Source organism: Excalfactoria chinensis, chromosome 1 (genome assembly GCF_039878825.1).
Source record: "Excalfactoria chinensis isolate bCotChi1 chromosome 1, bCotChi1.hap2, whole genome shotgun sequence".
Taxonomy (NCBI): Eukaryota; Metazoa; Chordata; class Aves; order Galliformes; family Phasianidae; genus Excalfactoria; species Excalfactoria chinensis.
In genome coordinates this window covers 78,884,203-78,898,595 of record NC_092825.1, presented here as the reverse complement: position 1 = coordinate 78,898,595, position 14,393 = coordinate 78,884,203, and the positions used below count along the sequence as shown (strand labels likewise).

Genomic DNA, 14,393 nt, shown 5'->3' with positions numbered 1-14,393 from the left:
GGATGGAAGGTTGCAAGTGGAGGGAAAGCTGAATGGCAGGGTGGTATTGGAGAAGCCTCAGAGATGCCTCCCGAGTGTGAGATGGGGTCTGTAATGCCCTGCAGTTGGGCATAAAGCAGTTGGTTGGCCCTAAAGCTCCAGGTGGACCTGATGGGACTGGGAGTTGCCCATGACCTGCTGCAGCACAGCTTGAGAGGGCTCACTGTCGTGGGGAACAGGCTTCATGCATCTGTGGGCATGGGCTGACTTGTGGTGGGCAAAAAGGAGAGGAGGCTCTGCAGAAAGCAGTATTTTAAAGAAATGAGTAACCTTGATGAATACGCTTTGGGACCATGGCTGCCTAGATAGTAGATATCCAGGATAATCTCACTGTAGGCAAGGGGGATAGGAGAGAGAAGATACGGAGAGCACACATTGCTACTAGAAGTGGGTATTTTGAGAACTACAGGATCAGAGAATTGTGGTTGGAAAAGACCACTAAGATCATCTAGTCTGTCCATGTCTCTTCATCCTGGTTGGGCAGTCTATAACAGACTTTAACCAGGATGTCAGCCTTGCTGGCGTTTCCCCTGTTCCCTACCCATAAGGACTTGATATCATCATTCCTAGTATTGAGTTATACAACCTCAAAACACTCCCTAATACAGAGAGCCACCCCACTGCCCCTCCTTCTTTGCCTATCCTTCCTAAAGAGCTTATCTATTGCAGCACTCCAGTGATGACTAAGTCATAGTTTCGCTCCCACAGAATGGCTTCTAGCTCCTCCTGTTTGTTGTCCCTTCTATGTGCGCTGGTGTAGACATACTTCAGGTGGGGCTATTTGTTTCACCCCTAACCCTGGCATACTGCTCCTAAGATCATCACTAGCGAGCTTCATTTTATCCCCTTCTCCCTTCAAGCCTAGTTTTAATCCCTCTGAATAAGCCCCACAGACTCCTGGGTGAGAATTCTTTTCCCGTTGAGACATTTGTCACCAGCAGGCTTAGTGGTGCTGAATAAACAGCTCCATGATTAATAATAATAATAATAATAATAATAATAATAATAATAATAATAATAATAATAATAATAATAATAATTCCTTTTGATGACACCAGCCTCTCAGCCATGTGTTTGTCAGATGGGTTTTCCTGTTCCTCTCAGTAATTTTTCCTACTACAGAAGGGACCAAGGAAAACATCACCTGAGTTCCCCTTCCTTCAACTAACTGCTCCAGAGCCCAAACACCAGCTTTAGCCTGTCTGGGGAAGCTGGGAGTGTGAAATGCTCAGCGTAGGACATGATCAACACCAAACCTGTAAGCTCACACCCTGCCCTACCCCAGGGCAGGCTGGTGCTGGGTGACCCCAGCAAGCCTGCTCAGTCTCTACAGGTGACATGCTCACAGGTGTTCTTGGTGGCGGGTTTCACTGTCAGACTGTAGAGTGAACAACCCACGAAGGGGCCTACAGCCTGCTTGGGAGCTCTAGAATGGTGCAGCATGGACTGCACTGACCACACTTCTATGTGTGCAATTAACTTCAGTTGTCATCCACCCTCTACTGTCCACTGTCACAGAGATACATAAACAAATTGTGCATGGAGTAGTTAAGGGGAAGCCCTCTTGTTCCCCCAGCAGATTCATTCTAGCTATGAGCTTGTAAACAGTCCAAGACTGTGCTTAAAACTGGAGGGAGAATGGCACGCCAAAACACTCACTCTGTCTAGTAAGGGCTGCAGGAGTGGCAGGCTGGGAGCAAGTGGCTAAAGAAGGCAGCTCTGTGCAGTGGGGGAGAAGCTGCCAAGTGCTGGATGCCACATTGCCTAATTTTAGCATTTTTAAATGCAGTTTATTTGTATGTGGTTCCTTAAGGAATGTAACCAGAGAGGTGTTTGTCAGCTCTAGGACACTGGTATCACAAGGTGCTGCTGCAATTTGCTTTATTTGTGTTGTCTATTCAACGTATAATGGATAACCAAGAATCAATAAAGAGATGTGTCCCCACACCTGTCACCCTCCTCAGAAGCAGGGGTGTTTCTTGTTTTTCTACAGCAGAAATGCAGCTCTTCACTGATGGGTATTGCTGCTCTCACCTAGATCCCCACCCTGCAGAGTATCATTACTGAACCCTTCCCCAGCACCTTTGCTCCTATGTTAGTAGATCTCTGGTGGTCCCTCTCCCAGCAGCCTCCTCACCCCTTCATCCCATCTGTCCCTCAACACAGCCCTGTACTGATCTCCTTCTTATCTCTGTTTTTAATATGACACTGTCTTGAGAAAAATACACAAACCCAGCCAACCTTATTGCTGCTCTGTGTAAACTCTTTTGTATACTCCCCCCCAGTGTGGTTCTGTTTGTGCCCATTGTTTCCCTGAGCCTAAGCATGCTCTGGGGTACAAACCCAATGACTACTTTGTGCCTGCTCTGTGGCAGTAGTCTAGTGGGGCAAGATAACAATCCATGTGATTATTTAATTTAGATAAGATTGTACTAATGTGACATAAGAGAGGCAGGTCTGAATTAAATCACATTGGCCTTCATTAATACAGTGCTCAGTGCAGGCATATCCCACCCACAGCCCGCAGCCCACACACAGCCCAGCACAGCTCACCCTGTGGCCATTCCCTGCCCTACACTATGATGGCAGCAGCTCTTCCCACTGAGCAACTGGGCCCCTCAGCACCAATGGGACATCAGTGCACTGTGGCCCCAATGGGGTTGGGACCGGGACATTGGGCGTAATGCAGTGCCAGCTCAAGTGGTGGTCAATGGGGTTATGCACTGTGTTACGCTGGATGAGCACAGCCCTGTGAACAGCAGAGAATGCAGCTGTGCCTTCTGCTTTGATGCAAGGATTGGAGAATGTGTTTCAAGATTGCTGAAAAATCATCCATTTTTGGATTTATTTGCAATTCCATTTCCAATCAGTGTAAGTACACCTGTGAATTTTCAAATGGAATGCATAAATTGCAATTAAAAGTTTGATCATCTCTCTTCACCAAACTTATATCAGACCTCTCTTACCAGAGAGAAATACCCTTCACTTCATAGTCACACCTTGTTTGTGTCATTGCTTTTGGCAGTACATGCATTTTTGAACAACTGTTTTTAAGGATTAAACAGAGGAAGAGTAAAACTTCATCCAAAATCTCTGACAAACACCTGGAGAGCTCACTGAGGATTGCAGTCACTGCCATGGAACCAGCCCAGGGCATTGGTTTGATGCAAACAAGGTCGCATATTCCACTAATTTTATGGTTTTGTTACTCACTTTTGTATGTATTTTAATAAAATACATTAAAAATTAAGATGTTTTGTTACTTTATATACATTAACTATGTTATATATTTAATGAGGTCTGCTGCAAAATTAATATCTCCTATGTTATTATGTCAGCCCACAATATCAGAGGATAACATTGGTGGGATGGCAGTAGGGGTAGAACCTCCCCACCAGCATTCCCTTACATGTTGTTGCTGTGTGACAGATGGCAGCAGAGGGGCAGTCTGACAGAAAGGCATCTGATGTGGAAGTGCAGATGAAGCAAAGCTGTTGAATTGAATTCCTCCATGTGGAAAAAATGGCACCCCTTGACATTCTTCAGTGCTTGCTGAGTGTTTGCAGAGATCAAACATTTGGATATGAGCACAGTGAGGTGGTGGGTGGCACATTTTAGCAGTGACAATAGCAACAGTGGGTCAGCTCCACAGTACAGGTATTTACAAGCACAGCATGCAGGCTCTTGTTCATCACTGGCAAAAATGCATAGCTAGTGGTGGTGACTATGTGGAAAAAAATCATGTTTTGTAGCTGAGAATTTGTGCAATCAAGTGCTCTGTGTTACAGTTTCCATATAGATAATTTCCAAGTAAATAGGAGGCTTTACTTTCAGAGTAACCCATGTATAAGCAGCTCAAGACAATTCCTCTCCACCAAGTGCAGCCCAGACAAACCAAAAGGTTGGATGTTCTTGGTTTGGTGCAATGTCATTCTCTTTTACTTTTCTCCTTCTTCCTACCCCAAAATCAAGTATGTGGCACATGCTGGCCCCACTCACATATTAGACAGGTTGAATCCATTGAGGTGATGATATGGTATGACTGGTAATGAAAGGCAGGGAGCTGCATGTGACAGAAAGGCACAGATGCATTCTAACTGCAATGGAGTGGTCAAACTCCTGGCCCTCCAGCTCCACCACAGGAGTATATTAAGCTGAGAGAGGCCACTGCTCCCAAGCCTGGCCCATTTCCTCTAAATCCCTCCAGTCTGTTTTTATTCCTCAGCCTCTAACCATGCCCCCTTCTTGTCAGTCACACTCATCCCCAAAGCTTTTTGGGAAAGACTTCAAATAATGTCTCAGATAAATCTCAGTGTTCTCTCTTATTTTTACCTCCATCTTCCTGCTCATTCCACCAGCCTTAATAAGCCTAAATATTTTCCAGTGCTGTTTGTCCAGGGGCCATTTGTACACTTTCCTCCTCTCCTTACCAGTCCACGCTGTGTTCCTTCCTTCAGTTTCCAGCCCTAGCTTCAGCAACAGCTCCAGGGCCTCAGACAGAATCTTCCTGCTAGTTAGCCCCTGCCTGCCATGCTTCCAAGCTTCTCACACTCTACCATGCAACCTGTCTCTGGGTTTCTTGTTCCCCACTGCTCAAAAAAGGGCAAAAAACCTCTACAAAACAAACCAACAGCAGAGGGTTTTTCCACCGTTACTGGCTGTGCTTTCATGCTATGCTCATTCTCACTACACTCTGAGTCCAATATACACTGCTCAAGTGGTGCATAGTTGTAATTACAGAGTAAATGGATAGCCAGAGGGTATCTAAGAAAAGACTCACCAGTGCTAAGGCTTTCAGTCAGGATGGATGCTTGCAAACATTGAGGCTCACTGGAAAAACTCCACACAGGAACAATCTCCAGAAAGAGATGCTGCCTTAGTGGTGGTCAGACCTTAAATGGGATCTAGGAGAGCTGGAGTCAAGCTTCACCCCTTCCAGAAGCACAGCTGAAATACCTTCACCTGTGCTCCTGCAGCTGACTTGTCGCTTGCCTCAGATGGTTAATCAGAGGTTCAGGCTGTGATCAACAGTTTCCCTTGCAGGTGGAATACAACTTTCATTGCTTTCTCTGCAAGCCAGGATGCTCCCCTGACAACAAACATTGTTAAAACACTGCGTTTAACCTTGGGGTTTTCTAGGACTTGTCTGCATAAAGCTCTGAACAGCCAACTCTGACTATGGCTTGCCCAATGGATGTAAACAAAGCTTTCCTGCACAGCACAGCACACAAGTTTCTGACTAAACTTCAGTTCATACCCATCATCTAAGCATGATGTGCTTATTCGGCTTTAGCCGCTTCAAGTATTTTACAAAACTTACTCGATTTTGGAGCAGTTACCTAAAGTGGAAGTCAGGCAGCTTCAGAGTAACGTATGCACAGCAATTTGCAGAACCTTTGCAGGCTCCTTGGAGAAACTGAGGGAAACCACTGCAGCTCACATCAAATGGGATTCACAGGAGAGTGAAATCCTGCTGTTCCCTTATTTCCAGTCTCAGCAGAGGGGCTGCATCCTGAATCTGCACAGCGCAGTGCAGTGTGAGGTTATCTGGCAGGGAATATTTGTCATTGAAATTGCATCTGCAGATGAATTTATACAGCAAAATAATATCATGATGAGGATAAGCGCTGCACAGAGAAGCATTTAGGAGACCAGAAAAGTAAAGGGTAAAACAGTGGGATATGTAGTAAAGAGGACGTTCTATAGGCACAGGAGGAAAAATATCCAAGGCCAAGTGAAAAAAGAAAAAGGGCAACAGCATTCATAAATGCTGTTATGGTCTTCAGGGAGGAGTTTGTGCTCTCCTGCAAAGAGGCTGAGGAGCTAAGAGCCTGAACCTCCCTCCTGCCCTGAAAAATGAGATGGAATAAGCTAATAGGGATCCCTCCACATCCTGCTGTGAGGCACATTCTTCCAACAGCTGGGGCTGCCAAAGCACCTGCCAAAGCAGCCGAACTGTAAAGAAGGAGCAGCTGACGGAACAGGAGCTGTTCAGCCTGGAGGAGACTGAGGGGGAGACCTCATTGTTCTCTGTGACTGCCTGAGACAAAGTTGTAATGAGAAGTGTGTCAGTCTCTTTTCTCAAGAGACAAATGATAGGACATGAGGAAATGGCCTCCAGTTGCATTATGAGAGGTTTAAATAGGATGTCAGGAATAATTTCTTCATAGAAGCATTGGTTGGGCATTGGTAGATGCTGTCCAGAGAAGTGGTGGATTCCCCATCCCTGGAGATATTTAAGGGACATAGAGATGTTGCATGTGGTTTAGTGATGGGACTTGGTAGGTCAGGATGAAGACTGAACCTGTGTATCTTGAAGGACTTTTCTAACCTAATTTATCTGATTCGATGATTTAGCTGCTATATACAGATACGTCAAGTGGAAATTACTGTGGTGGATTAGGACAGTTTGCTGGCTGTGAACTGACATCTCCTTTTGTGCCTCCCCCTTGTAGACCTCTCTTTTCTCTCCGGCACCATCAAATACCTGCCATAAATCATGTACTTCTGCCTACCTCACCAAAATCTGCTTTAGTTTATTGAGAACTTTTCTGTGCAAACTTCTGTTCTAGGCTGTCTCCTGGGACAGAAAATGGTGAGACTTGCAGCTGGCTCTTTGTTTTTCCATTCCGTACCTCTGAAGGGCATTAGAAGTCAAGGAACAATCTAAGGTGTCATACCTAGCTGCATCTTCCTATTCCACTGCAGTTTGCATGCTGCTCAGGTCTTAAGATCGTAAGTGCTTTTTCCTGAAGTAGAAAATAGCAGCTTAATCAGAACCATCTGCAGGGCACAATCTTTATTCAGCTATGTGGTAATTTACTTATTTCTGCTAAAATAGGCCTGTGGGAAACGAGGAGTTAATCAAATCATAAAATATCCCGAGTTGGAAGGGACCCAACTTGACCTCACTGATGCAGCTCCATGCCGTTCCCTCGGGCCCTGTCGCTGTCACACAGAGCAGAGCTCAGCGCTGCCCCTCTGCTCCCTGTGAAGAGCTGCAGCCGCTATATGGCCTCTCAGCTCCTCTGCTTTGGGCTGCAGAAAACAGGAGATTTCAGCCGCTCCTCATCCACCTTGCCCTCCAGACCCTTCCCCATCTTCATAGCCCTCCTTTGGACACTCCCTAATAGCTTTATGTCCTTCCCATTTTGTGGCATCCACAAATGCACCCAGCGGTCAAATTAAGGACACAGCAGAGCAGAGAGAGACATCCCTCTCTCTCACCTGACTGGCAGTGCTGGGCCTGGTACACTCCAGGGTATGACTGGCCCTTTGGACTGCCAGGGCACTCCTCTGACTCAGATTTAACTTGCCATTGGCCAAAACTCTGGTCCCTTTTCATTGCACTGCTCTCCAGCTTCTCCCAGGGCTGCCCCATCCTACATGCAGAATCCAGCACTTGCTCCTGTTGAACTTCACTCAATTGGTGATTGTCCAGCCCTCTGTCAGCATCTCTCTGCAAGACCTTTATGCAATTCAGCTTCATCCACAACCTTACTTAGTGTACCTTTCAAACTTTTATCAAAGTCATTGACAAAAGCATTGAAGAGACCTAGCCCTAAAAGGAAGCCCTGCAGAACCCCACCAGTGACTTTCTTCACCACCATAAGGTGTATTCCTGCATTGATTCGGATGATTGATAACTTTCACTGTGCATGGGCCCCACTATATGACACTTCAGCTTTTTGTGTGTATGTTGGCAGAACCTGACTTCTTTGTGCTATGAGGTTCCTGGAGAGCCCCTCTTGTGCTGATGCCCCCTCAGCTACTCCTCCATACCTTCCCTAGAGACTTGCCAACCAGCATGCCCTCCCTGACTGTAAGCTTCCTTGAAGGGAAACCTCAAATTGCCCTTCAGCTTTAAGCTTAGCTTGGTCCATTCTCTCCATTCTCTTGGCCCTGGACTTTCAGTTGGAGTGAGACTGTCCTCTCGTTCCCATATCCCACTCAGAGTGATTCGAGAATGAACACCCAAGGGAGGCTGGTTGTCTTTATTCCTTTATCTCTTGATCTGGAAATAAATTTCCTCCCTTTTCTATTTCTCTTTCCCTGTCCCATTCCCTACCCCTTCCCTTCCCCCAAGAGTCTCCCCCTTTCCTCTTCCCCCTTCCCTCTTCCCCCTTCCCTTCTCCCTTCCTTGCCTTCAAATCTCCAAAGTGTTCAAGTAGTTTTTAGAAAGAACATTTCAGTATCTCTCAATATTTCACAAAGTAACAATATTAAGTTAGAATAATTGATTCAGCATCATCTAGGTTCAAGACATTCAGGATCATCATGTCCGGTCATCAACCTGACTTAGCAAGTTGCATTGTTAGACTGCATCATATAATGTCACACTCATAGATCGCTTAAAAAACTATAGGGATGGGAAATCCACCACCTCACTGTGCAGCCTGGTCCAATGCTAGACTGCCATCTCCATGCAGAAATGCTTCCTGACATCCAGTTTAAACCTCCCATTGGTAAACTTGAGGCCATTTCCTTGCATCCCAGTGCTTGTGACCTGTGTAAAGAGACCTACACCTCCTGACTGCAGATTCCTTTCAGATGGTTGTAAAGAATGATGAGGCCTCCCCACAGCCTCCTCTTCTCCAGACTGAACATCCTCAGTTCCCTCCGCTGCTCCTCTGTGCAGCAGTGGTTCCTGTTACAGTCAGAAGAGCTTTGGTCCCAGGTCAATACACACATCAATCATCACTGTTTAAGTTCAGCCATATAGTTATATAGCTGTTCTTGCTAGATTCCACTTCACACACAGACACAAAGGGAGATGTATTTCCTGGTGGTCTTTCACAGAATGTCAGCTCAAGAGCATGTTCAGAAGTCATATTACTTTAAAAATGCTTACAGGACCCATATTTAGTGGCCATATGTATTGGGGTCATGCCTGCTTCCCACCCTTGGTAATCTATGCTCATCCTTAGGAGAGAGAAGGAGTAGAGGGCTCTATGGAGTGCAGCTGCTCTGCAGCTCCAGCATTGCTGCCAGGACTTAGAAGGGTGCCAGAATTAAATTTCCCTGGCATTTTTTCAAATGTCACCCAAGGCTGGCACAGGGTGGTCTGGTAGCATTTTTCTTTCTCGCATATAATTGCAGCCTTGTGGCCTTGTTAAAATGCTTGATTTTATGATCTGTTTTTTTGTTTCTTTTTTTTTTTTCTCCTAAGCAGCTGTTTATACACTTTATTAATGGCGACTAATTAAGTCCCTTGGATAAAGTCCTTTGGAAGCTATCCAAAGACATAAACCCAAATAAGCCTCGGCAGTGTGATGAAACACAGTCTCTAAAATATCTACCCAAAAGACATGTAAGCAGATAGCAGATGGACCAAAGAAGGGTCTGATGAAAAGGGGAGACAGAGAAGATATATAGATTCAGGTAGACGTTATCCAAAACCTCAAGGAGGAGGAGGAGGGGGAAGGAAATGAGCATAAAATGCCTTAAAGTTACTTTTATGCATGAGATCTTCAAGACCATCAACTTGTATTTATAGCCAGCCCGTGTCACTAATGCACTTCTGGGCAGAGGCAATGGCGGGACCCACACTGGCAGACCAGAGCCATCATGAAAATTAAAGCACCCTCAAAGCAAAGAGCAGCTGTGAAGTCAGGCTGTTGACCTCACTCTGGGCAGTAAATCCCCTTCCTGCTTTTGCTGCCTAGTCTGTTTCCCAAGGTGCTGACCCAGGGCTTTCATGGCTTGGTGGCAGCATGGCCGAGCTGGGGATGCTGGGGTGGGTAACTAGCGTCCTTGTGGTCTCTGGTCCAGGTACAGTCCCTGGAGGGCACTGAGTGATGGTGGCTTTCATGTGGTTCAGGCAGGGAGTGAGAAATCTTGAGGTCTGTCTGAAATGCTCGTCTGCAGTATGGGCAAGCTGCTTTTATCATTCAGTTCTTCCTGAAGTGCTGCTGGCCTCAAACAATGCAAGGGAAAAAGTGGTTCTGCTGTCAACTGGGAAGTTGGGATCCCATTGTTTGATTGATTGTTTGTTTATTTTCTTTTTCTCTTTCATTGCTTTGTTTTCAGTCTCTTCCAGGCAGCTGACTCTGTCTCATTCATCAGGCTAATTGATGATGGGTGATGTGGCTTTATGGAAAACAGAACATGCCTGAATAACTAGATTCTTCTTCATTTGTGTGTTTCAATGAGCAAGATGGGATGATGGTCAGCAAAAGTGCTTGTGTCACGCATGTCCTCTGTCATGGCCCATACTGGGTGCCAGAGATACTGTTATAGTACACCTAGCAAAAGGCACAGATGTGATCTTGGTGTGGGCTTGTCAGCACTTTGCAGCTGCATGTGAGAGAGCTCCTAACTCAGGCAGTTAGTGAAGGGGCCACTCTAAATAGACGTCCATCAGTGGGACAGCTGTGGGCAAGTTCACAGAATCACTGACTCTGGGTTTGGAAGGGACCTCTGGACATCATAGAGTCCAACACTGCACAAATGCGTTTCCAAAAACACTTGTAATTCCTTGGTTTAATGATACGTAGGAATTTATAGACTCATAAAATTATAGAATATCCTGAGTTGGAAGGGACCCACAAGGATTGGAGAGCCCAGATCTTGACTCTACACAGGACTAAATGAAAAATAAAAAATCCTATGTCTGAGAGCAGTTTCCAAACACTCCATCAGTGTCCAAAAACTCCATCAGCTTGGGGCCATGTCCACTGCCCTGGGCAGCCTGTTCCATGCCCACCACTCTTAGGAAAAGATGAAGAATGTTTCCCTGACCCCCCAGCTGCCCCTCCCCTGGCACAGCTCCATGCCGTTCCCTCGGGCCCTGTTGCTGCCCCTTCGCTCCCTGTGAGGAGCTGCAGCCGCCATCAGGCCTCTCAGCTCCTCTGTGCTAAGCACACCAATGGACCTCAGCCGCCCATCATATGTCTTGCCTTCCAGGACTTTCACTATCTTTGTATTCTTCCTTTGGATGCTTTTTAATAGCTTGATGTTCTTCTCTCACAACCAGTATAATGACTTGGTCTTCACATCTGTATGAGTGTCATCATTGACACACTGTTGATGCCTTCAAGAACCATAGACACAGACTGCCACAAACTGCGGCCAATCTTACTTTAAAAATAAAAGACAGATTCCAAAAGCTGGGTTGAGATCTAAGACCACACAAACAAAAACAACTGGGCACATTCAGTATATTTCAGCAGTTTTCTATTGAATGCCATCACAGGCACAGGATGGGTTGCAGAAACAGGATGGCAATTGATCTCAATATGCATCATCTCAACAGTGCACAGGGCCTGATGAGAGCTCTGCTTTTCTTTGATGCTCTTCAGTTAGAGAGGTGAGTAATCTTTCCCTGCACTCTATGTTTTTCTGCTCCTTTTCTGATTGCATCTGAATATGACAGAAGTCTGCAACAGACTGGAAGCTTAAGGATTCACAACAATTTGTGCAGAATGTCTAGGGTTGGAAGGGACTTCTAGAGGCCATCTGGTCCAAAATTTTCCTCCTGCCTTAATGGGAGCTCTGAGTTACATCACCCATCTGACTGTTGTTCCTCTTTCCCCTTCTAAAGGAGACGTGGCCTAAGGGATGCTGACACCTGGCAATGGTTCTGGAGCCATCAAAGGCAACATCATGTTTGGCTGGTGAGCTGGAGCTGGTGCAGCTGAGCAAACCTGGCAAAAAAGCTCTCTCTGGCAACAGTGTGGGATTATGGCGGCAAAGTCCACACCTTCCCTTCTGGGGTTGTTGGAGGTAGAATGTTCCTCAAAAGAGGCTGGGTAAACCAAAGGAAACAGCAGAATACAATTCTTGGCAAGTGAGAAGTTTTGAGAACAACTACATCCTGCTTTTGAAAGGGACTGAGACCCAGGTCCGAGGTGATGTTTAGGTTCTTTGCCACCTTTGAAACCGAGCTGCCTTCAAGACATGGAATTGCATCCTCGGACCCAGTCTGAAGGCAATCAAAGAATCTGACTGGGCTTCTGAAATCACTGTGCTATGTCTGACAGCTGTCTTGCATCCTGTAGTATCTATTAGAAACATTAAGACTGTAGCATTTCTGAAAACAAAACAAAACAAAACAAAATAACAGCAAAAACAGACTGTTTTTACTGATATATGACTATAATTTAGTATTTTATTACATCAAAATTCATGTGTAATCCCTTCCAGAAAGACTCCCACACCCTGTTGGGCTGGTATCAAGATGCATCTCTGATCCCCATCTCCTCTTTACTCTTCAAGATCTCCACATCAACTTAGGAGACATCATGACCTGCAGTAGGGTCACATTGAAGCATTGCTCAAACTTGACTGAAGCTCTAGGACCAGTCCTTCCTGCTGTCTGGGGAAACAGCCAGTCCTGTGGTCCTGAGTGTGTATATGGAGTGGTGCTATTTGGTTTGAGGACAAATTTTAACAACTTGCTTTGCCTTCTGAACGCAAACAAACAAAAGCACAAAGCACATTTTGAAAGGCATTTTCCATGGATGCTAGGGAACCACAGCAGAAGATGACCAGCCTGCAGAACAGTGAACCTGTTTGAGTACCTTGTGGTATGAAAGCCATGTCAGCAGCGTAGGCATTTCAATAAAAAACGGGATGACTTTTGACAAAGTCAAAGGGAGGTGGTGAAAGCTGGGAGGTGAGTGTGTGATCCTGAGATCAGTCCTGTCATTGCCAGCATCACTTGGGTCTCTTGGACTCCCCTGTTCCTTCCAGATCTGTAAAAGGTGAGCCAGAGTTTGTGAGAGGAGCTGTGGCAGAGGCATGAGAAGGAGTTGTTTGGTGGAAATCAATGAAACTGTTGTGGGGCTGGCTGAAAGGTAAACAGATCTTTATCTGGCAGGCAGAATTTTGCAAGTGATGACCAGTCTAGTCCATGACAAAATTCTAAACAGCTGGGCCTAGGGATGGCCCTAATGCTTGTTGTGGATTGATGTGGTGTGAGTGGAGAATCCCTTCCTTTCTATCACACAGGCATTGGAGGAGTGTGGAGACAGTTATCCTTCATCGCATTATGGAGAATGGAGAAGATAACTGTTTCATATGCAGTGCATGCAGTAGAAAACGAGTTGACAAAATGGGCCTAAATTTCACCAGGAGGAAGTTAAGACAGGAGACCTTGGTCTCTCCTTGGAGCTCTCAATCTGCTCCATGTGGAAAGCTGGTAAATAGAACCAAGCTGTTTGCAGCAAAATTAGAGATTTTTCAGATCCCATATGGTTTTGGTTAAGAGAGAACAGACTTCAGTGAGAAGCAGTGCTCAGGAAGTGAGTAGGAACATAGCTTATGTCTGCATTTCTAATTCTGGTTTGTACAATAATTCTAATTCTCAGCCTAAGCTGCTCATTGGCAATGTCCACACCCTGTTTTTAGATCATTCTGGATGTAATTTGCAAAAACCTATTTTGTAGTTTTATAGCACTGGTTCAAGAGTGAGCTCGCAGCGAGCTTGGAGGGCCTTGCCTACTGAATGTGTTTAATCAAAGTCATCAGTCTTAATCACAGAATCATAGAATGGCCTGGGTTGAAAAGGATCTTCAAGATCATCTAGTTTCAACCCCTTTGCCACGGGCAGGATCACCAGCTACTAGACCAGGATGCCCATAGTCTTAGGTTATTGCAACTGAATTGGTACTGCAGGGAATGCTGTAGTAACAGTACGAAAAGTTAAGAATGACATCTGCTATGAAAACAGCAGGGCTCAGTCAGCAGTGCTGAAGAGTAGGGCTGAATGGCACTGTTGACATCTTTTGTCATTTTTTAAATGTAATGTTTAACGAAATCTGCATCACTTAAAAATTTGCTATTTAAAGTTGCTGAATTGCAACACTGTCCTGCTCTCATCAACCACTTCACCATTGCATGCAGTGTCTGTAGGATTTTGACCATTCTAAGTTTAGCTCTGTAGCAAAAATCTTTGGTGAACAGCATGAACCCATACATGCTCCGGGGGAGTAAGGGATTTTATTTACTTTATTTTTAACAGTCAAACAAAATGATTGAGGACTAATGGTCATGAATGAAAACAAATCCAGAGGGAAAACCACCAAAGGCCCTTCAGAGTGAGTGCGGATCCCACCAGTCCTAGGGAGATCTTCACACTTTCAATGTGAACAAACAGGTGTTTGGGGCATTTGGGGTGTTCTGGGAAGGGACGGGTCTTGCTCTCACAGCTCTAGTGCAAATCCCTTACAATTAGCAGAGCGGGAAGTCCTCCACCACATCCCAGAACAGCTGAAGTTGGTAGGGTCCATCTGGTCCAACCTAGCGTTGGTTGCTTCAACCCAATTCAAGCAGGGCCACCAAGAGCAGGGTACTCAGGACACGTCCAAAACTCATTTCATCTATAACGATCTCAAACACCACACGCCAGCCGT

General features: G+C 45.6%; 1 long non-coding RNA gene across 1 annotated transcript; it reads right to left on the bottom strand.

Annotated features, from left to right (window-relative positions):
- Positions 1 to 3,222: 3,222 nt before the first annotated feature.
- LOC140247443 (uncharacterized) lies at positions 3,223 to 4,896 on the bottom strand. The gene is made up of 3 exons (XR_011902657.1): positions 4,820 to 4,896; positions 4,039 to 4,102; positions 3,223 to 3,763 (listed from the first exon to the last, which is right to left on the bottom strand). It is a non-coding gene; the product is annotated as an uncharacterized lncRNA (long non-coding RNA).
- Between the last annotated feature and the right edge of the window lie 9,497 nt (positions 4,897 to 14,393).